The sequence below is a fragment of the Aulonocara sp. 'chitande type north' Nkhata Bay genome, linkage group LG4 (assembly GCF_057382095.1).
Source record: "Aulonocara sp. 'chitande type north' Nkhata Bay isolate Kocher_YH1m ecotype deep benthic linkage group LG4, A_spYH_male_GT1.1, whole genome shotgun sequence".
Classification (NCBI taxonomy): domain Eukaryota; kingdom Metazoa; phylum Chordata; class Actinopteri; order Cichliformes; family Cichlidae; genus Aulonocara; species Aulonocara sp. 'chitande type north' Nkhata Bay.
In genome coordinates this window covers 3441163-3457988 of record NC_141347.1, presented here as the reverse complement: position 1 = coordinate 3457988, position 16826 = coordinate 3441163, and positions in this window count along the sequence as shown.

Here is a 16826-nt window from a genome sequence, read left to right as displayed (position 1 = left end):
CTGGGTCTGTTGACCCAGCGTTTTAAGTTTTAGTTTGTTTAGATGTCGATGTTTATTTATAAGTTCTTTAGGTTTGCTAAGTTCATTTGTTTATTAGATTACCCTTGTGATGTCTGTTTTATTGGGAAAGTCTTTGTCCTAAATGCAGTGAGTCTAGTTTTGTTTCCCCTTGTCCCAGCTGTTCCTCATCCCCTCATTATCTCTCTGTGTACTTGCAGTGGCTTGCAAAAGTATTCGTCCCTCTTTTCCACATTTTGTCACATTACTGCCACAAACACAAATTGTCATGGTCCTGGGTCGGTGACCCAGCGCTTTTAGTTTATTATTATGATGATGATGATGATTATTATTGTTTGAGTTCTATGTGTTATATTTGGTCTGCCTTTGAGTCTGTGTCTCTGTCTATGCTGTCACCCCGTCTGTTTGTGAATCTGTCTGTTTAGTTCTGTGTCTTGTTTGGTTCCCCGTGTCTGAGTTTCCTGTTTTATTATGAAGGTCTCTGTCTGATGTGAGTGTGTTCAGTTTACGTTTCCCCTGTCCCGTCAGCTCTGATTCCTCCCAGCCGTGTTGCCCTCCTGTCTCTCATCCCCTGATTACTGGTGTGTGTATTTAAGCCCTGTGTGTTCTCCTGCCTGTTACTCGGTGTCCTGCTCGGCGGCTGCCGCGCATCCCTTTGTCGTATGCACCCAGGTCTGTTATTTTAGTTCTTCCCAGTTTAGGTGTCTTCAGTTATTTGTCATGCCCCACTGCTTGTTTGCCACTACACCTTGTAAATAAACTTCACTAGCATTTTCATCCACTGCTTGCATCTTGGGTCCTCCTTCCTCCACACCACACGGCTCGCCTTCCCAGCTGTGACACAAATCAATTTTAATGGAATCCAATTGCAGCAAAAGGTGGTTCTACAAAGTATTGACTCAGGGGGCTGAATAATTGCGCACACCCCACTTTTCAGTTATTTATTTGTAAAAAATGTTTGGAATCATGTATGATTTTTGTTCCACTTCTCACGTGTACACCACTTTGTATTGGTCTTTCACGTGGAATTCCAATAAAATTGATTCATGTTTGTGGCTGTAATGTGCCAAAATGTGGGAAAGTTAAAGGGGGCCGAATACTTTTGCAAGCCACTGTAAGTCCTGTCCTCATTTGTTCAGTGTCAGGTCATCTGTTGTCTTTGGTGCCACGTTTCCATGTTCCAGGTATCTTTGTATCCATGTCAGGTTTCATGGTTTGTTTGTTTTTTTTAATAAAAAATATTTTCCCCAGGTTAGGTTATTGTTTAGCTTCACCTCTGCCTTTTGTTTTGTAATCTTTTAATTTCAATTCAATTTTATTTATATAGCGCCAAATCACAACAACAATCGCCTGAAGGCGCTTTATATTGTACAGTAGATCGCACAATAATAGATACAGAGAAAAACCCAACAATCATAGGACCACCTATGAGCAAGCGCTTTGGCGACAGTGGGAAGGAAAAACTCCCTTTTAACAGGAAGAAACCTCCAGCAGAACCAGGCTCAGGGAGCGGCGGGCATCTGCTGTGACCAGTTGGGGTGAGAAAAGGAAGACAGGACAAAGACATGCTGTGGATTAATAACAAGTATGATTCAGTGCAGAGAGGTCTATTAACACACAGTGAGTGAGAAAGGTGACTGGAAAGGAAAAAACTCAGTGCTTCATGGGAATCCCCCGGCTGCCTACGTCTATTGCAGCACAACTAAGGGAGGATCCAGGGTCACCTGATCCAGCCCTAACTATATGCTTTAGCAAAAAGGAAAGTTTGAAGCCTAATCTTAAAAGTAGAGATTAATAAACGGCTTGCTTTCTGTTAATATTCAAATTTTCTTTCACGTTCCTTTGTGTCAGCATTTTGGGTCCACTCCTCAAATTCATACATATGTCTAACCGTTTTTCCCCACTCGGCGACACACCCGTCGGGGGTCAAACTCTGGTAATTGGCAATTCTGTTCTCAGACATGTGAAGCTAGAGACACCGGAAACCATAGTCAATTGTCTTCCAGGGGCCAGAGCAGGCGACATTGAAGGAAATTTAAAACTGCTGGCTAAGGGTAAACGTAAATTCAGTAAAATCATAATTCACGTCGGCAGTAATGACACCCGGTTACGCCAATCGGAGGTCACTAAAATCAATATTGAATCGGTGTGTAACTTTGCCAAAACAATGTGGGACTCTGTAGTTTTCTCTGGTCCCCTCCCCAATCAGACCAAGAGTGACATGTTTAGCCGCATGTTCTCCTTAAATTGCTGGCTGTCTGAGTGGTGTCCCAGAAACGATGTGGGCTTCATAGATAATTGGCAAACCTTCTGGAGGAAACCTGGTCTTATAAGGAGAGACGGCAGCTCTCATTTCTAGAAATATGGACAAATTAATTAAACCCCCCATAATATGACTATCCAGAGTTGGGACCAGGAAGCAGAGTTGCAGTCTTACACGCCTCTCTGCAGCTTCTCTCCTCCTGCTACCCCCCCAAAAACCCATCTCCATAGAGACTGTGTCAGCTTCCAAAAAGACAAAAAACAAACTAAAAACCAGCAACAAACAACTTAAACATAAACAATTACAAAGAAAGAACAATACAGTATCCACATCCTAACTAAAGAGTAAAACAGTGAAATGTGGATTATTAAATATTAGGTCTCTCTCCTCCAAGTCTCTGTTAGTACATGACTTAATAATTGATCAACAAATCGATTTACTCTGCCTTACAGAAACCTGGTTTTAGCAGGATGATTATGTTAGTTTAAATGAATCAACACCCCCGAGTCATTCTAACTACCAGAAACCTCGAAGCACAGGCCGAGGGGGCGGTGTGGCAGCAATTTTTCACACCAGCCTATTAATTAATGAAAGACCAAGACAGACTTTTAATTCATTTGAAAGCCTGATGCTTAGCATTGTCCACCCCAGCTGAAAAATTTTAGAAACCAGTCTTATTTGTTATCATCTAATTGTCCACCTGGGCCTTACACAGAGTTTCTCTCTGATTTCTCAGACTTTTTATCTGATTTAGTTCTGAGCTCAGATAAAATAATTATTGTGGGTGATTTTAACATCCATGTAGATGCTAAGAATGACAGCCTCAACATGGCATTTAATCTGTTATTAGACTCAATTGGCTTCTCTCAACATGTAAAAGAACCCACCCACCACTTTAATCACACTCTAGATCTTGTTTTTAACATATGGCATAGAAACTGAACATTTAACAGTGTTTCCTGAAAACCCTCTCCTGTCTGATCATTTCCTGATAACATTTACATTTACAATAATTGATTACACAGCAGTGGAGAGTAGACTTTATCACAGATGTCTTTCTGAAAGCGCTGTAACTATGTTTAAGAATGTAATCCACCCACTGTTATCATCTTCAATGACCTGTACCAACACAGAGCAGAGCAGCTATCTGAACGCTACCCCAACAGAGGTCAATTATCTTGTTAATAATAATTTTACCTCCTCACTACATATGACTCTGGATACTGTAGCTCCTGTGAAAACTAAGGTCTCAGATCAGAAGTACCTGACTCTGTGGTATAATTCTCAAACACGTAGCCTAAAGCAGATGACTCGTAAGCTGGAGAGGAAATGGCGTGTCACAAATTTAGAGGATCATCATAATTGGAGAAATATTTTGCTGATTTATAAGAAAGCCCCCCGCAAAGCCAGAACATCTTACTATTTGTCACTGATTGAAGACAATAAGAACAACCCCAGGTTTCTCTTCAGCACTGTAGCCAGGCTGACAAACAGTCAGAGCTCTTTTGAGCCAACCATCGTTAATTAGTAATGACTTCATGAACTTCTTCACAAATAAAATTCTTATCATTAGAGAAAAAAATTACCAATAATCATCCCACAGATGTAACATTATCTACAGCTACTTTTAGTACCGTTGATGTTAAGTTAGACTCTTTTTCTCCAATTGATCTTTCTGAGTTAACTTCTATAATTACTTCCTCCAATCCTCCGTGTCTTTTAGACCCCATTCCTACAAAACTGCTCAAAGAAGTCCTGCCATTAATTAATGCTTCAATCTTAAATATGATCAACCTATCTCTAATAATCGGCTATGTACCACAGGCCTTCAAGCTGGCTGTAGTTAAACCTTTACTCAAAAAGCCATCTCTAGACCCAGCAGTCTTAGCTAATTATAGGCCAATCTCCAACCTTCCTTTCATATCAAAAATCCTTGAAAGAGTAGTTGTCAAACAGCTAACAGATCATCTGCAGAGGAATGGCTTATTTGAAGAGTTTCAGTCAGGTTTCAGAGTTCATCACAGCACAGAAACCGCTTTAGCGAAGGTTACAAATGATCTTCTTATGGCCTCTGACAGTGGACTCATCTCTGTGCTTGTCCTGCTAGGCCTTAGTGCAGCGTTCGATACTGTTGACCATAATATCCTATTAGAGCGATTAGAGCATGCTGTAGATATTACAGGTACTGCACTCCAGTGGTTTGTATCATATCTGTCTAATAGACTACAATTTGTTCATGTAAATGGAGAGTCCTCTTCACCCACTAAGGTCAATTATGGAGTTCCACAGGGTTCAGTGCTAGGACCAATTCTGTTTACATTATACATGCTTCCCCTAGGCAGTATCATTAGAAGACATAGCATACATTTTCACTGCTATGCAGATGACACCCAGCTCTATCTGTCCATGAAGCCAGATAACACACACCAATTAGTTAAAGTGCAGGAATGTCTTAAAGACATAAAGACCTGGATGGCCGCTAACTTTCTGCTTCTTAATTCAGATCAAACTGAGGTTATTGTACTCGGCCCTGAAAATCTTAGAAATATGGTATCTAACCAGATTCTTACTCTGGATGGCATTACCTTGGCCTCCAGTTATACTGTGAGGAACCTTGGAGTCATTTTTGACCAAGACATGTCCTTCAATGCACATATTAAACAAATATGTAAGACTGCTTTCTTTCATTTGTGCAACATCTCTAAAGTTAGAAATATCCTGTCTCTTAGTGACGCTGAAAAACTAGTTCATGCATTTGTTACTTCCAGGCTGGACTACTGTAATTCATTATTATCAGAATGTCCTAAAAACTCCCTGAAAAGCCTTCAGCTAATCCAAAATGCTGCAGCAAGAGTACTGACAGGGACTAGAAAGAGAGCAGATTTCTCCTGTTTTGGCTTCCCTTCATTGGCTTCCTGTTAAATCCAGAATTAAATTCAAAATTCTACTCCTCACATACAAGGTCTTAAATAATCAGGCCCCATCTTATCTTAATGACCTTGTAGTACCATATCACCCTATTAGAGCACTTCGCTCTCACACTGCAGGCTTACTTGTTGTTCCTAGAGTATTTAAAAGTAGAATGGGAGGCAGAGCCTTCAGTTTTCAGGCCCCTTTTCTGTGGAACCAGCTTCCAGTTTGGATTCGGGAGACAGACACTATCTCTACTTTCAAGATTAGGCTTAAAACGTTCCTTTTAGCTGAAGCATATAGTTAGGGCTGGACCAGGTGACCCTGAATCCTCCCTTAGTTATGCTGCAATAGACGTAGGCAGCCGGGGATTCCCATGATGCATTGAGTTTTTCCTTTCCAGTCACCTTTCTCACTCAGTATGTGTTAATAGACCTCTCTGCATTGAATCATATCTGTTATTAACCTCTGTCTCTCTTCCACAGCATGTCTTTCATCCTGTTTTCCTTCTCTCACCCCAACCAGTCGCAACAGATGGCCGCCCCTCCCTGAGCCTGGTTCTGCCAGAGGTTTCTTCCTGTTAAAAGGGAGTTTTTCCTTCCCACTGTCGCCAAAGCGCTTGCTCATAGGTGGTCATATGATTGTTGGGTTTTTCTCTGTATCTATGAAGCGCCTTGAGGCGACTTTTTTTGTGATTTGGTGCTATATAAATAAAATTGAATTTAAATTGAATTGTACTTCTGTGACATTTACAGTTGCTTAGTTAATTAAGTGACTTAATTACTCACTTTTATTTACTAATTGAATTACTAAATGAAGCTGGAATTGTGCATTCTGCAGTTTTTAATAGTGTGTTATTAGTTTTTAAAGAAACAATATGCATTTTATACTATATTGTAAAAAGTATAAGGTAAGTTGAATTTAAAATATAATTAATAAAGTGTTGACTTTTTTCATCAATTCTTGTAGATACACAGAGTCGAGACTGAGCCTGATGATCATACTGAATCAGATGACAGCGGCAGGAATCTCCAAGTTCAACTGCAGATTGCAGATGCAATTATATTAATGTAGATTAATATAAACTCTTCAAGGGTCAAAATCTGCACACACATCATTTCATTCTGCATAGTGAAGGTCAGACAATTTGTGCATTGATCTTGAGAAGTAAGACTCATTAATTAATAGTAATATAATTAGACAAATGTTGAAACTGTATATTTCGATACATTTTGTCAACAACAAAAGAAACCAAGCTGTGCAGGTACTGATAACTGAATCTAAAGACCTTCATTTTTGTCAAGATTTGCCTGATTTAACTGTTGTTACCCTTGCTTATAGCTCACCTTAATATGTATAAAAATGTGAAAAGTTTTTGATGTGTGTTAGAATGATTGTTTAATTGGCAAGGTTTGAACGAACAATTTTCAGAAGCCTCAAAATTCATCTGTTACTATTCCACGAATGATTGAAATAAAGTTCACCTCCATTTCAACATTGAATACGACTTTGGACATAAGAACTAAAAGGTGCTGTCCACGCATGTGTCCGCTAAGCCCCAGAAGGGTATAACCTGGGTCAAATGTGTTATTGTGTCTGACACACCTACAATATGAGGACTCGCAGAGTGACGTCACTGAAAGTGTGTTTAAAGTGTGTTAAGTTCCAAAACTGGCCAGTAGGCGGCGAAACTGAAAGTGAGCAAAAACGCTAAACACACTTAAACACACTTTTTCATAAAATTGTGATGTTTCAGGACTTTCGAGATTTTTGGTTTGGGAGCATGTTGGGAGCCTCTAGAACACTTTAGAAGGCTCAGAAAAATGAGGACCTCAAAAATGTCCTCATTTTTCTGAGCGTCCTCATTTTGTGAGTGTGTTATCATAAAATTGTCCTAAGATGTCATGAAAACAAGTACACACACACACACACACACACACACACACTCCACGCCAGTCTGCTGCATGTCTGTTCTGTACCAACTGTGCCCTTCTGGTTTTTTTTTTGAGAGGGAAGGATGGGGTGGGTTGGGGGTGTGAGTGGGCTGTAAGGGACTTTGGATTGGTGGAGATAAAAGCTTCACATTGTTACATCATCTCCTCCACAACAGCTCCACAACAAATTTGACATCGACTGGCTTTTATGACTCGTGGTGTTGGTCATAATTTAGTATTCTGTGTCCAAGTGTAGCTCAAACACGGTGAAGGAAACATACTTAAACTATTTCAACTGTACAGAGACAGGATGGAGAATTAAAAGTCAATAATAACTTTTAACTAGAAAAATTTGCATTTCCTGTGAAAATGCTTTGTGGATGCTGAAGCTGTCCGCTGAAACTAGATGAAAAAGCTGAAAAGTTGCAGAAATTGTAAAAACTTTGCAGAAGCATAAGAACCTTTTTCTAAGAACCAAGAAAAAAACATTTTTCTTGTAAAACAAAGGGGGGCCCAGCAAAAAAATTTTTGCTAACCACTGGCATAGCAGAACTTAGCAGAAATATTATAACTTAGCAGAAACATGATAACTTCTCAAAAATACAAGAATTTAGGAGAAATAGTATAAAATAACAGAAATAATATATTTAGACGAAAACACTTAAACATTACAGAAATACTATGATTTAGAAAAATACTACAACATAGCAGAAATACTGTGATTTAGCAGAGACTGTGATGTACCATGAATACGGTAATTTTGCACAAATGCTATGTTTCAGCACCAATACTCTGGTTTAGCACAAATATTATAACATAGCAGAAATACCATTATATAGCAGAAATGCTACATTTAGAAAAAAAACATATAATTTAGTAGAAATACTATGATATAGCTTAATAACAATGATTTACAACTAATACTATGATTAGAGATGGACCGATCTGATATTACGTATCGGTATCGGTCTGATACTGACGTAAATTACTGGATCGGATATCGGTGGGAAATAAAAATATGTAATCCGATCCATTAAATATCAAAAAAGCACCTCACAAAACTTGTGACACGGCGTAACTCTGCTCATAACCGTAGCACGTCGGAGCAGTATGCGTCACGTGATAGAGCGGCTGTGGCTCAACCAGACCAAAGGTGGTCTGGTTGAGCATGTGGAACTTCGCTACCAACCCTGCATTTCATCTCCGACAAAGTGATCCCAGAGAGAAGTAATGCAAGTGTGTAAGTTCATCTCTGAATGTTTGTAAAGCATTCCCGCGCTAAGCTTAACAACCGATATATGGCGCGACTGTCTCTCTCTCCTGCTGCTACTTCAATCATGAAACTGATCAATGATCAGCTGATCAGCTTTTCTGTCGAGAGTCCGTCTCTCTTCTTTGTTTTTGGCCCACTTTGCACCAGAAAGAGGAAACCAGCGGCTGAACAACAGCAGCACGTTTAAGCTTGATAAGCTGTTGTTAGAATTTATTTAATATTACTTTCTACACCAGGATCTTTTTCTACAGCTGACGGCTGGAAACTGTGCAGGGGCGGATCTAGCAAAGTTTAGCCAGGGGGGCAGGTAGGGCATTAACAGGGAAAAGGGGGCACAAAGACATACTTTTCTTTCTTATTCTCATTTAAAATGTCGAGCTTTTAATAAATAATTATCTGAATCTTACAACCAAAGTTTTAATCTGATGTAAAATGTATAGAAGTCCATTACTGTATATAGTAACTGTTAAGTCTAATATACCCTAGTAAGCTATAGTACTTTTTCCTTTGGGAACCATCTGTGCAGTCTGCAGTTCTGTTGAATCTATTTAATTATTCTTCAAAATTAATTGATTTCTGTGCATTTTTTTTCACACTGCATCAAATTAAAGTTGATTACGTCGATTAAGCATCATGAGGTGGAGGGTGGGTGGTTCCCCATTTTTTGTTTTTTTTTGCTGGGAGTTTTAGAACCCTATTAGTTAGGTTGCTTACTCTTTAAAATACCAGAATAGGGAGGATGGAGCAGGTTTAAGTTTATTAGATTGATCAGTTTTGCTGAACTATGAAATATTTTGGGTGCAGTGCATTTTCTGCATACAGGTATAACAGAATAGCTTAAGTGTTTTGTTTTGTTTTTTAACTTGAGTATGAACTTATACAAAAAGCACACACACACACACACACACACACACACACACACACACACACACACACACACAGGGAGAGAGAAGCAAGTTTCTAGGGTAAGTCAAGCAGCCTGGACTGCTCAATTTGAATCCACCAATCAGAGAGGCTGTGTACTTTTTTCCCACCAAAACAGGTGCACCTGTTTTTACACACACGCAGCACAGAGAGGCACAGGATTTTTTGCAGTGTATTTCTCATAGTGACGACCCCCCTCAAACGCTAGAACGGTCATTCTTACACCGTTTTGTTCAGAGGAGATGGGGGAATCTTCAAGTGTTGACAATTTATCATTAAAATATGAATTATTGAAGATATTTGACTTGTAATGCACCATAACTGAGTCGAGGCGACGCAAAAACTGCCTTGACTTGCCCTCAAACAACGCTTTCTAACTCTAAATCTATTTGGAGCATCGATATCATTCTTTCACCGTGAGAGACAGCAGGCTTTGGTGAACAGTCATGGAAATTTTCAGGTCTCTGTGGAAATCTATCAAAAAGATATGACGAGAGAAATACGTGCCTCAATTCCAGAGTTTGAAAGCTGAAGAAGTCTGAGCGAGGGACGAATTTCCTACCCTCAAACAAATGTGACTCATAATGTGACTGATAAAATAATTCTTGAATTGTGAGCGTCAGGAGTGTCTGAAGATATATTGGCACAAGCCTCATGTCTTAACTTCGCTTCGTTAAGGAGATGTGACGATTCGAAAATGCCTCTCATTACAGAAATCCAGCGGTGATTTTGTGAAAGCATGAGGAAGTAGTTAAGTTTCAAAAACGGGCAAGTTTTAGCAGAATTGCAGACGTTTCCCATTCATTTCAGTGGGACAAATTAAAGTAAAAAAGCTTAATATTTTGAAAATTATAATAGTAAAAAATACCAAAAGTCATAGCAGTCGTTAGCAAAAATAGCTGAAGAGTTTAAAATTTGAACGGTTAAAATCAGACAAAAATTGTGGAAGTAGTTAAGCGGCAAAAAACGGAGCAACTAGAAGAACTAGAAAAAGTTGCATTTTCTGCCAAAATGCAGTGTGAATGCCGTGTAGTGGAATCTGAAAACAGCAGAAGAAGGAGAGCTATCTGTTGAAAACAGGTGTAGAAGCTGAACTCTGCTTTATTTGAAAGACTACACTGAAGAGTGTCATGAAAGCAGATTATATGCAATCACAGCAGCTGCGCATCCCACTGCACCAAACCAGTTCTGCTCCCAAACAAAGATATGATGAGAGGAAAAAATTGTGCACTGTACAGAAGAAGCTAAATTGCGCTGAAAAGAGGTGAAAATGCTGAATGTTCAGCAAAAAAGAGATAAGGAACCTGAAAATTGTGCTGAAAAGAGCAGAAGAGGATGAAAATTGTGCTAAAAAGAGGTGAAAAAGCTGAAATTTGTGTGGAAAAGAGTTTAAACAGTTGAAGTGTTAACTGAAGAAAATGTTGCCATAAGCGGGATTTGAACCCTGGCCTCCTGGTCTGAGAATGGCTGCTCATCTCACTGAGCTAAAACACAGCTCAACCCAGCGAGCAAAATCAGTAACCACATTGATAATGTGTTCCATTTATTTCAATGGTCAACAGTCATAGCACACATTAGCATAAATAACAGAATTTTGTTTGAACATAGTATTTATACTAAAACATAGTCTTTCTGCCAAATCACAATATTTCTGGTGAATCAGAGTGTTTGTACCAAATCACAGTATTTGTACCAAATCATAGTATTTCTGCTAAAACTTAGTATTTGTACTAAATAATATTTTTTTTCTGCCAAATCATAGCATTTGTGCTGAAACATGGAAAATTCTGCCAAATCATAGTATTTGAGCCAAAGCATACAATTTGTGCTAAAACATTATTTATGATTTATGATTTAGCAGAAACACTGGGACTTGGTAGAAATACTATGATTTACATGAAATACTTTGACTTAGCAGAAATACTATAATCTAGGTTATAGTATTAAAATACTACACTACAGCACAGCAGAAATTCTATCATTGAGCAGAATTACTAGGATTTAGCAGAAATACTATGATTTAGCTTAAAAACTTATTTTGCAGTTATACTATGCTTTGGAACAAATACCATGATTTGGCAGAAATACTAAGAGCAGTAATAATATAACATAGCAGAAACACTATTATTTGGGTAAATGCTTTGCTTTGGCACAAACACTATGTTTTTGCACAAATACTATGATTTGGCAATAATACTGCGTTTCAGCACAAGTACTATGATTTACCAGAAATACTATGTTTCTTCAAAAATACTATGATTTGCAGACATACTATGTTTTTGCACATATCCTATAATTTTGCTCAAATACTATGAAATTGCAGTAAAGCTATGTTCATGCAGCAATACTGTTTCTGCACAAATACCATGATTTGGCAGAAATACTATGCCTTAGTAGTAGGTTCGAATACTATGATTTGCAACAAACACTATGATTTGACACAAGTACTATGATTTAGCAGAAATACTATGATTGAAAGGAAGAACTAAGATGTAGTAGAAGTACTTTGATTTAGTAAAAATACTATGATTGAGGAGTAATACTTTAACATAGGAGAATTGATTGACACACATATACACAGAGCGTAAAGTGAACAGGAGCTGTGGAGAGTCTGGGCTTGGTATATCTAGGTCAGTTAAATTAGCTGCACCTGCTGTAATCAGCCCTTACACACACAGAGAGAGGTATGAGTTTTCTTCAGTGTATTTCTGACATTCAGGATTTCCCTCGAACAAATGGCCATAATTCCCTAACCGTACAGGCTAGAACGGTCATTCTGACACCGTTTTGTTCAGAGGAGATGGGGGAATCTTCAGGTCTTCATAATTCATAATTAAAATATAAATTATTAAAGATATTTTACTTGTAATACACTGTGACTGAGTAGAGGCGAAGCAAAAACTGCCTTGACTTGCCCTCAAACAACGCTTTCTAACTCTAAATCTATTTGGAGCATCGATATCATTCTTTCACCGTAAGAGACAGCAGGCTTTGGTGAACAGTCATGGAAATTTTCAGGACTCTGTTGAAATCCATCAAAAAGATATGACGAGAGAAAAAAGTGCCTCATTTCCAGAGTTTGAAATCTGAAGAAATCTGAGCGAGGGACGAATTTCCTACCCTCAAATTGTGAGTGTCAGGAGTGTCTGAAGATATATCGGGACAAGCCTCATGTCTTAACTTTGCTTCGTTAAGGAATTATGACAATTTGAAAATGCCTCTCATTAGAGAAATCAAGCGGTGATTTTGAACAAACTCTCCATTGACTGTCTATGGAGAGTTTTCAGACTCTGTATTGCTCTGAGGAGATTTGCAAAAATTCTGTAACTCCCACAACAATGACAATGACATTTTCTAAAAGCCAGCAGAAATACCTACGTTTTGATGTATAAATTGTGGAGGTTGAGTGAAAATTGAGCGAGTAGCAAGAAGTTGTTCAGAAATAAAGGGAAAATTCAGAAACATTGAGTGGGCACTCTAAGTTAATTGCATAGCAACCATAACAACGCATGTATTTTCTGAAAAATCACAATGATCCACCTGAAGACTTAAAGAGGGATAAGATTAAAATGGTAACAGATATGAAAAAGCAGATGAATAGCCAAACAATTTGAGAACATTTTAAAGTTTGAATGGAGATTCTACGTGAAAGTATGAGGAAGTAGTGAATGTTCAAAAACAAGCAAGCTTTAGCAGAATTGTGGAAGTTCTCCATTCATTTCAATGGGACAAAAAAAAGGAAAAAACTGTAATATTTTAGTATAATAGTAATAAGTACCAAAAGATATAGCAGTCGAAAGCAGAAATAGCAGAACAGTTTAAAGTTTGAACGGTGAAAATCGGCTGAAAACTGAGAGAGTAGTTAAGCGGCAAAGAAACGGAGCAACTAGAATAATAAAAGATGAAGAATAAAGAGAAAGAGGAACTCAATAGTGTGGATGCTAATCAGCATCCACACAATAAAACCAACATAAAAAAACGTGATTAATATTTTTGGATTCGCTCATTTGAGAACTGCATTTAATGTGGTTTGACTCACTGCATCTGATGAAGGTCATGTGTGGTGGTGAAACAGCTGAAACGTTGTCCAACCCCGAAACCAGCCTTAAGCATAAGTTGTGTCAGCTGACTGTACTCTGGAGAGCTGAGACGACAGAACAGATGACCTCGAATTCCAGGATAATGACAAAAATTACAGCACGTACTGTGGTCTGGGGTGCTAAACATAAGGCCCGGGGGCCAGAATCAGCCTGGCAAAAATGTTAAAGAGGACATAAAATTTTAACAGTACTTAGATTTTACAACTTGTCTTAAAGGTACAGACCCACAGCCATTCATATTACACCAAAGCAACAGAAATCCATTGAATTACACAAATGTTTGTGTTTTTTCGCTGCTGTGTGACCACACCAAAATAAAAACATCTGTGAATCAACAGAAGCTTTCTGTTTTATAGTTACAGGACAGTCATGAGCCAACAGAACAGATTTTTTTTTCATTTACCACACGAGCATTTCTTTATCGTCCAGAAAAATTGAGACTTGATGTTGTAATTGCACTTTCTTTCTTTCTTTCCTTCTTTTTAATCTACTGACAGAAAGAGGATTTTAACTGGTTCGACCCACTTAAGATCAAAGTGAGCTGTACGTGGCCACAATGCAAGAGCGAGTTTGTGTATGTGAATAGAAAAAGTCTTATTACTTACTTACCTATGAAACTTCAGGAAAAATACTGTTAAACTTAAAGTTAAAGTTAAACTTTACGATAAGCTCAGGCATGAAATGCTACATTATTATATTACGGCTACTATTAAATACGTTTTCTTCTTCACTACACTGCATGGTGTTACATTTTTTTTTAAACTTAGTTTAAAACAAGAGATATTTGCCATAGAAACAATTGTCAACAAAATTCAGATTGATATCTAGGGATGGGAATTGAAACTGATGTCCTGTAAAGAACCGGTTCTTGGAGTTGAGCTACTTGTCGATTCCATTTGCACTCGCGCCACAATCAGCTGATTTCAGTTTGTGTGGGGGAACGGAAATTTGCATGAATCTCTTGACATGTTGCTTAGTGATGGTGTTAAATCTCAAAGCAGAGCCAGTGAGAACCTGTGTACCATGAGTACTGATAAGAAATCGAATCGATAAGTGATATTGATAATGGAATCAGCATCACTCAATTCCCATCCCAATGGATGACTTGCAGTGGTTCCCAAAGGTTGGACGCAGAGTCTTTGTGGAGGGGTGTGGTAAGAATAAAAAAAACAAAACAGGATGCGTGGACACTGCTAGCATAATGGACAGGTTTTTGACGGGGCTCCCACACAGACACAAAGCAGGAGATGAAGCATCACCAAATATGCTTCCAGCCAACTTCCTAGAGTTGAGACTAGAAAATATGATGATATTGGCGGCCCCAAGATAGCTATCCCCGTCCCTAACAGAATTTGTTTCCCCTCCCCTCGGGAGCACACGCTGGGCTGTCCAAATCACAGACAAACAATATCCCACATTCTTGACTTTTAGTTCACAAACACTTCTTATAATGGAATTTTGGCATTACAGTAGGATGCAAATAATATCAGGCTGATCCTGCCACAGTTTGTTCCAATCACGGACGAACAGTATCCCACAGTTGTTTATGTTTTTAAAACCATTTTGCACAGAGAGGGAGGCAAAGATTTTCTTGTAAAACAAAGGGGACCTAGCCAAAAAAGTTTGGGAACCACTGATTTAGAGAAAGAAATCGTAACCCTAACCGTTTTCGTACCAAGCTGTAAACATGTTCATTTCCTCACTGAAGTTGGGCGTTTTAATGAAGGTTTATGGAGTTTGGCTCGCTTTTAGCGCTGGCCTCAAGCAGACATTTGAAGAACTGCAGTTTGTTTGTTGTTCTCCTTTTTTGTGTTGCCTTCATTTTTCAGTACAACAGGTTTGCAACTTTATGGATCTGATCTTCAAGAATGGGGGTAACGTGCAGCCACAGGAGGAACACTTTGGGGAGGAAGTAGCTACGTCTAGGCTGCCTTACTCCCAAAGAGTCACCACAGCAGATAACTCCAACCTTCCCAACAGAACACCCTCCCGGGATCAAACCAGGGATCTTTCAGGGAATGTGTAAACACCTTGGACACTTTTTATATGTGCTATTGCTATTTTTATACATGTGCCTAATTTGGTTGTTTTCTTCTAGCCAGTGGAGTTTAATCATCGTGTGTTTTATTTATTTGCTATTGTGAAGCAATAGTGAGCAGTGATCAAGAGGAAGTCAGGAGTCTTTAGTGAGTGTATGGTAGGAGTGACAGATGGGTTCAAAGCTGAAACGGGATTATGCAGAGAGCTGAGCGTGTTCACAGTGGTGACGGATGATCAGGCAACGGTCTAAATAGACTGATGTTTGTATGTGATGCTCTGAGGAGGCTCTGATAAGTCTGGCAAACACTGAATGTGCTGTCATGTGCCTTTTATTCAGAGCTGCTTCTGTCTTGCTGCTCCACTAGAAAAGCCTAGGTGGTTGTCTTTCCTATGAAATCTTGATTGTTCTGCCATGAAGCTTTATATCCACAGGGTGTAACTTGAGGGTAACGACGATCTCCATATTATTTGGGGTGGGTGTGGCTCAGGTGGTAGAGGGAGTTGGCTACCAATGGAAGGTCGGTGGATGTTGGTAGTGTAGTAGAAATAATGGAGTACTTAAACCGAGTAGAAAAGCCTGTTTATCATGTGTTCACAGGATGCTCTCGTTGGCTTTCCTACTCGATTTTGCCAAGTGGCCAATTTTACAGAGTTAGGTTATATCACCCCCCCTATTTTTCACACTAACCTTAAAGCTTGGAGTGTATGGGCTTTACATGCTTTAACGTTCAAAAGACATATTTTTCTTCATTTACTACTGCTGCATTTCAGCTCCCGTCTCTTTGCTGCGCCTCTGGAAACGTCTCCTTTTAATCGGTCAGCTGGCACGATCAAAGCAAAGGTTCTGTGTATATAAGGCACAGCCCTAAAGAGCTGCTGACCAGTAAAATAAAATAAGCTTCAGTCACAATAAACAATAGAGCTGAAAGCATGGCTGTTATCTTCATATTACATCAATGGTCAGACTATGTTATGACATCAGGGTTTTAAAAGAAGCTTGAAAAATGGCTTCAAAGTGTCGGCTGGTTTACAGGTTACAGAACTGAGTCTGAATGTGCAGCATTTGGGTCACCACATCATGTGTCTTCTGCTGTCTGACAGCAAAAATGGAAGATATGTAAGAAAGCACAGCCTGTTTTTGAAAAGAGTAAGCGTGAACACAGGAGAGGGGCAAGCAGATGGTAATGTTAACCACGTCAGCTGCCACTGTGAGGACAGTAAACATAAAGAGATTTAAAAAATCACTGGGTCTTCAGTTACTCAGATGCTAGGAGTGCTTTGAAGACTTGTTCTTGCAGCATAAAATGCAGCATTTGGTCTGCTTTGCTTACAGCCAAGACATTTTAGGGTTGAGTGAATAACCA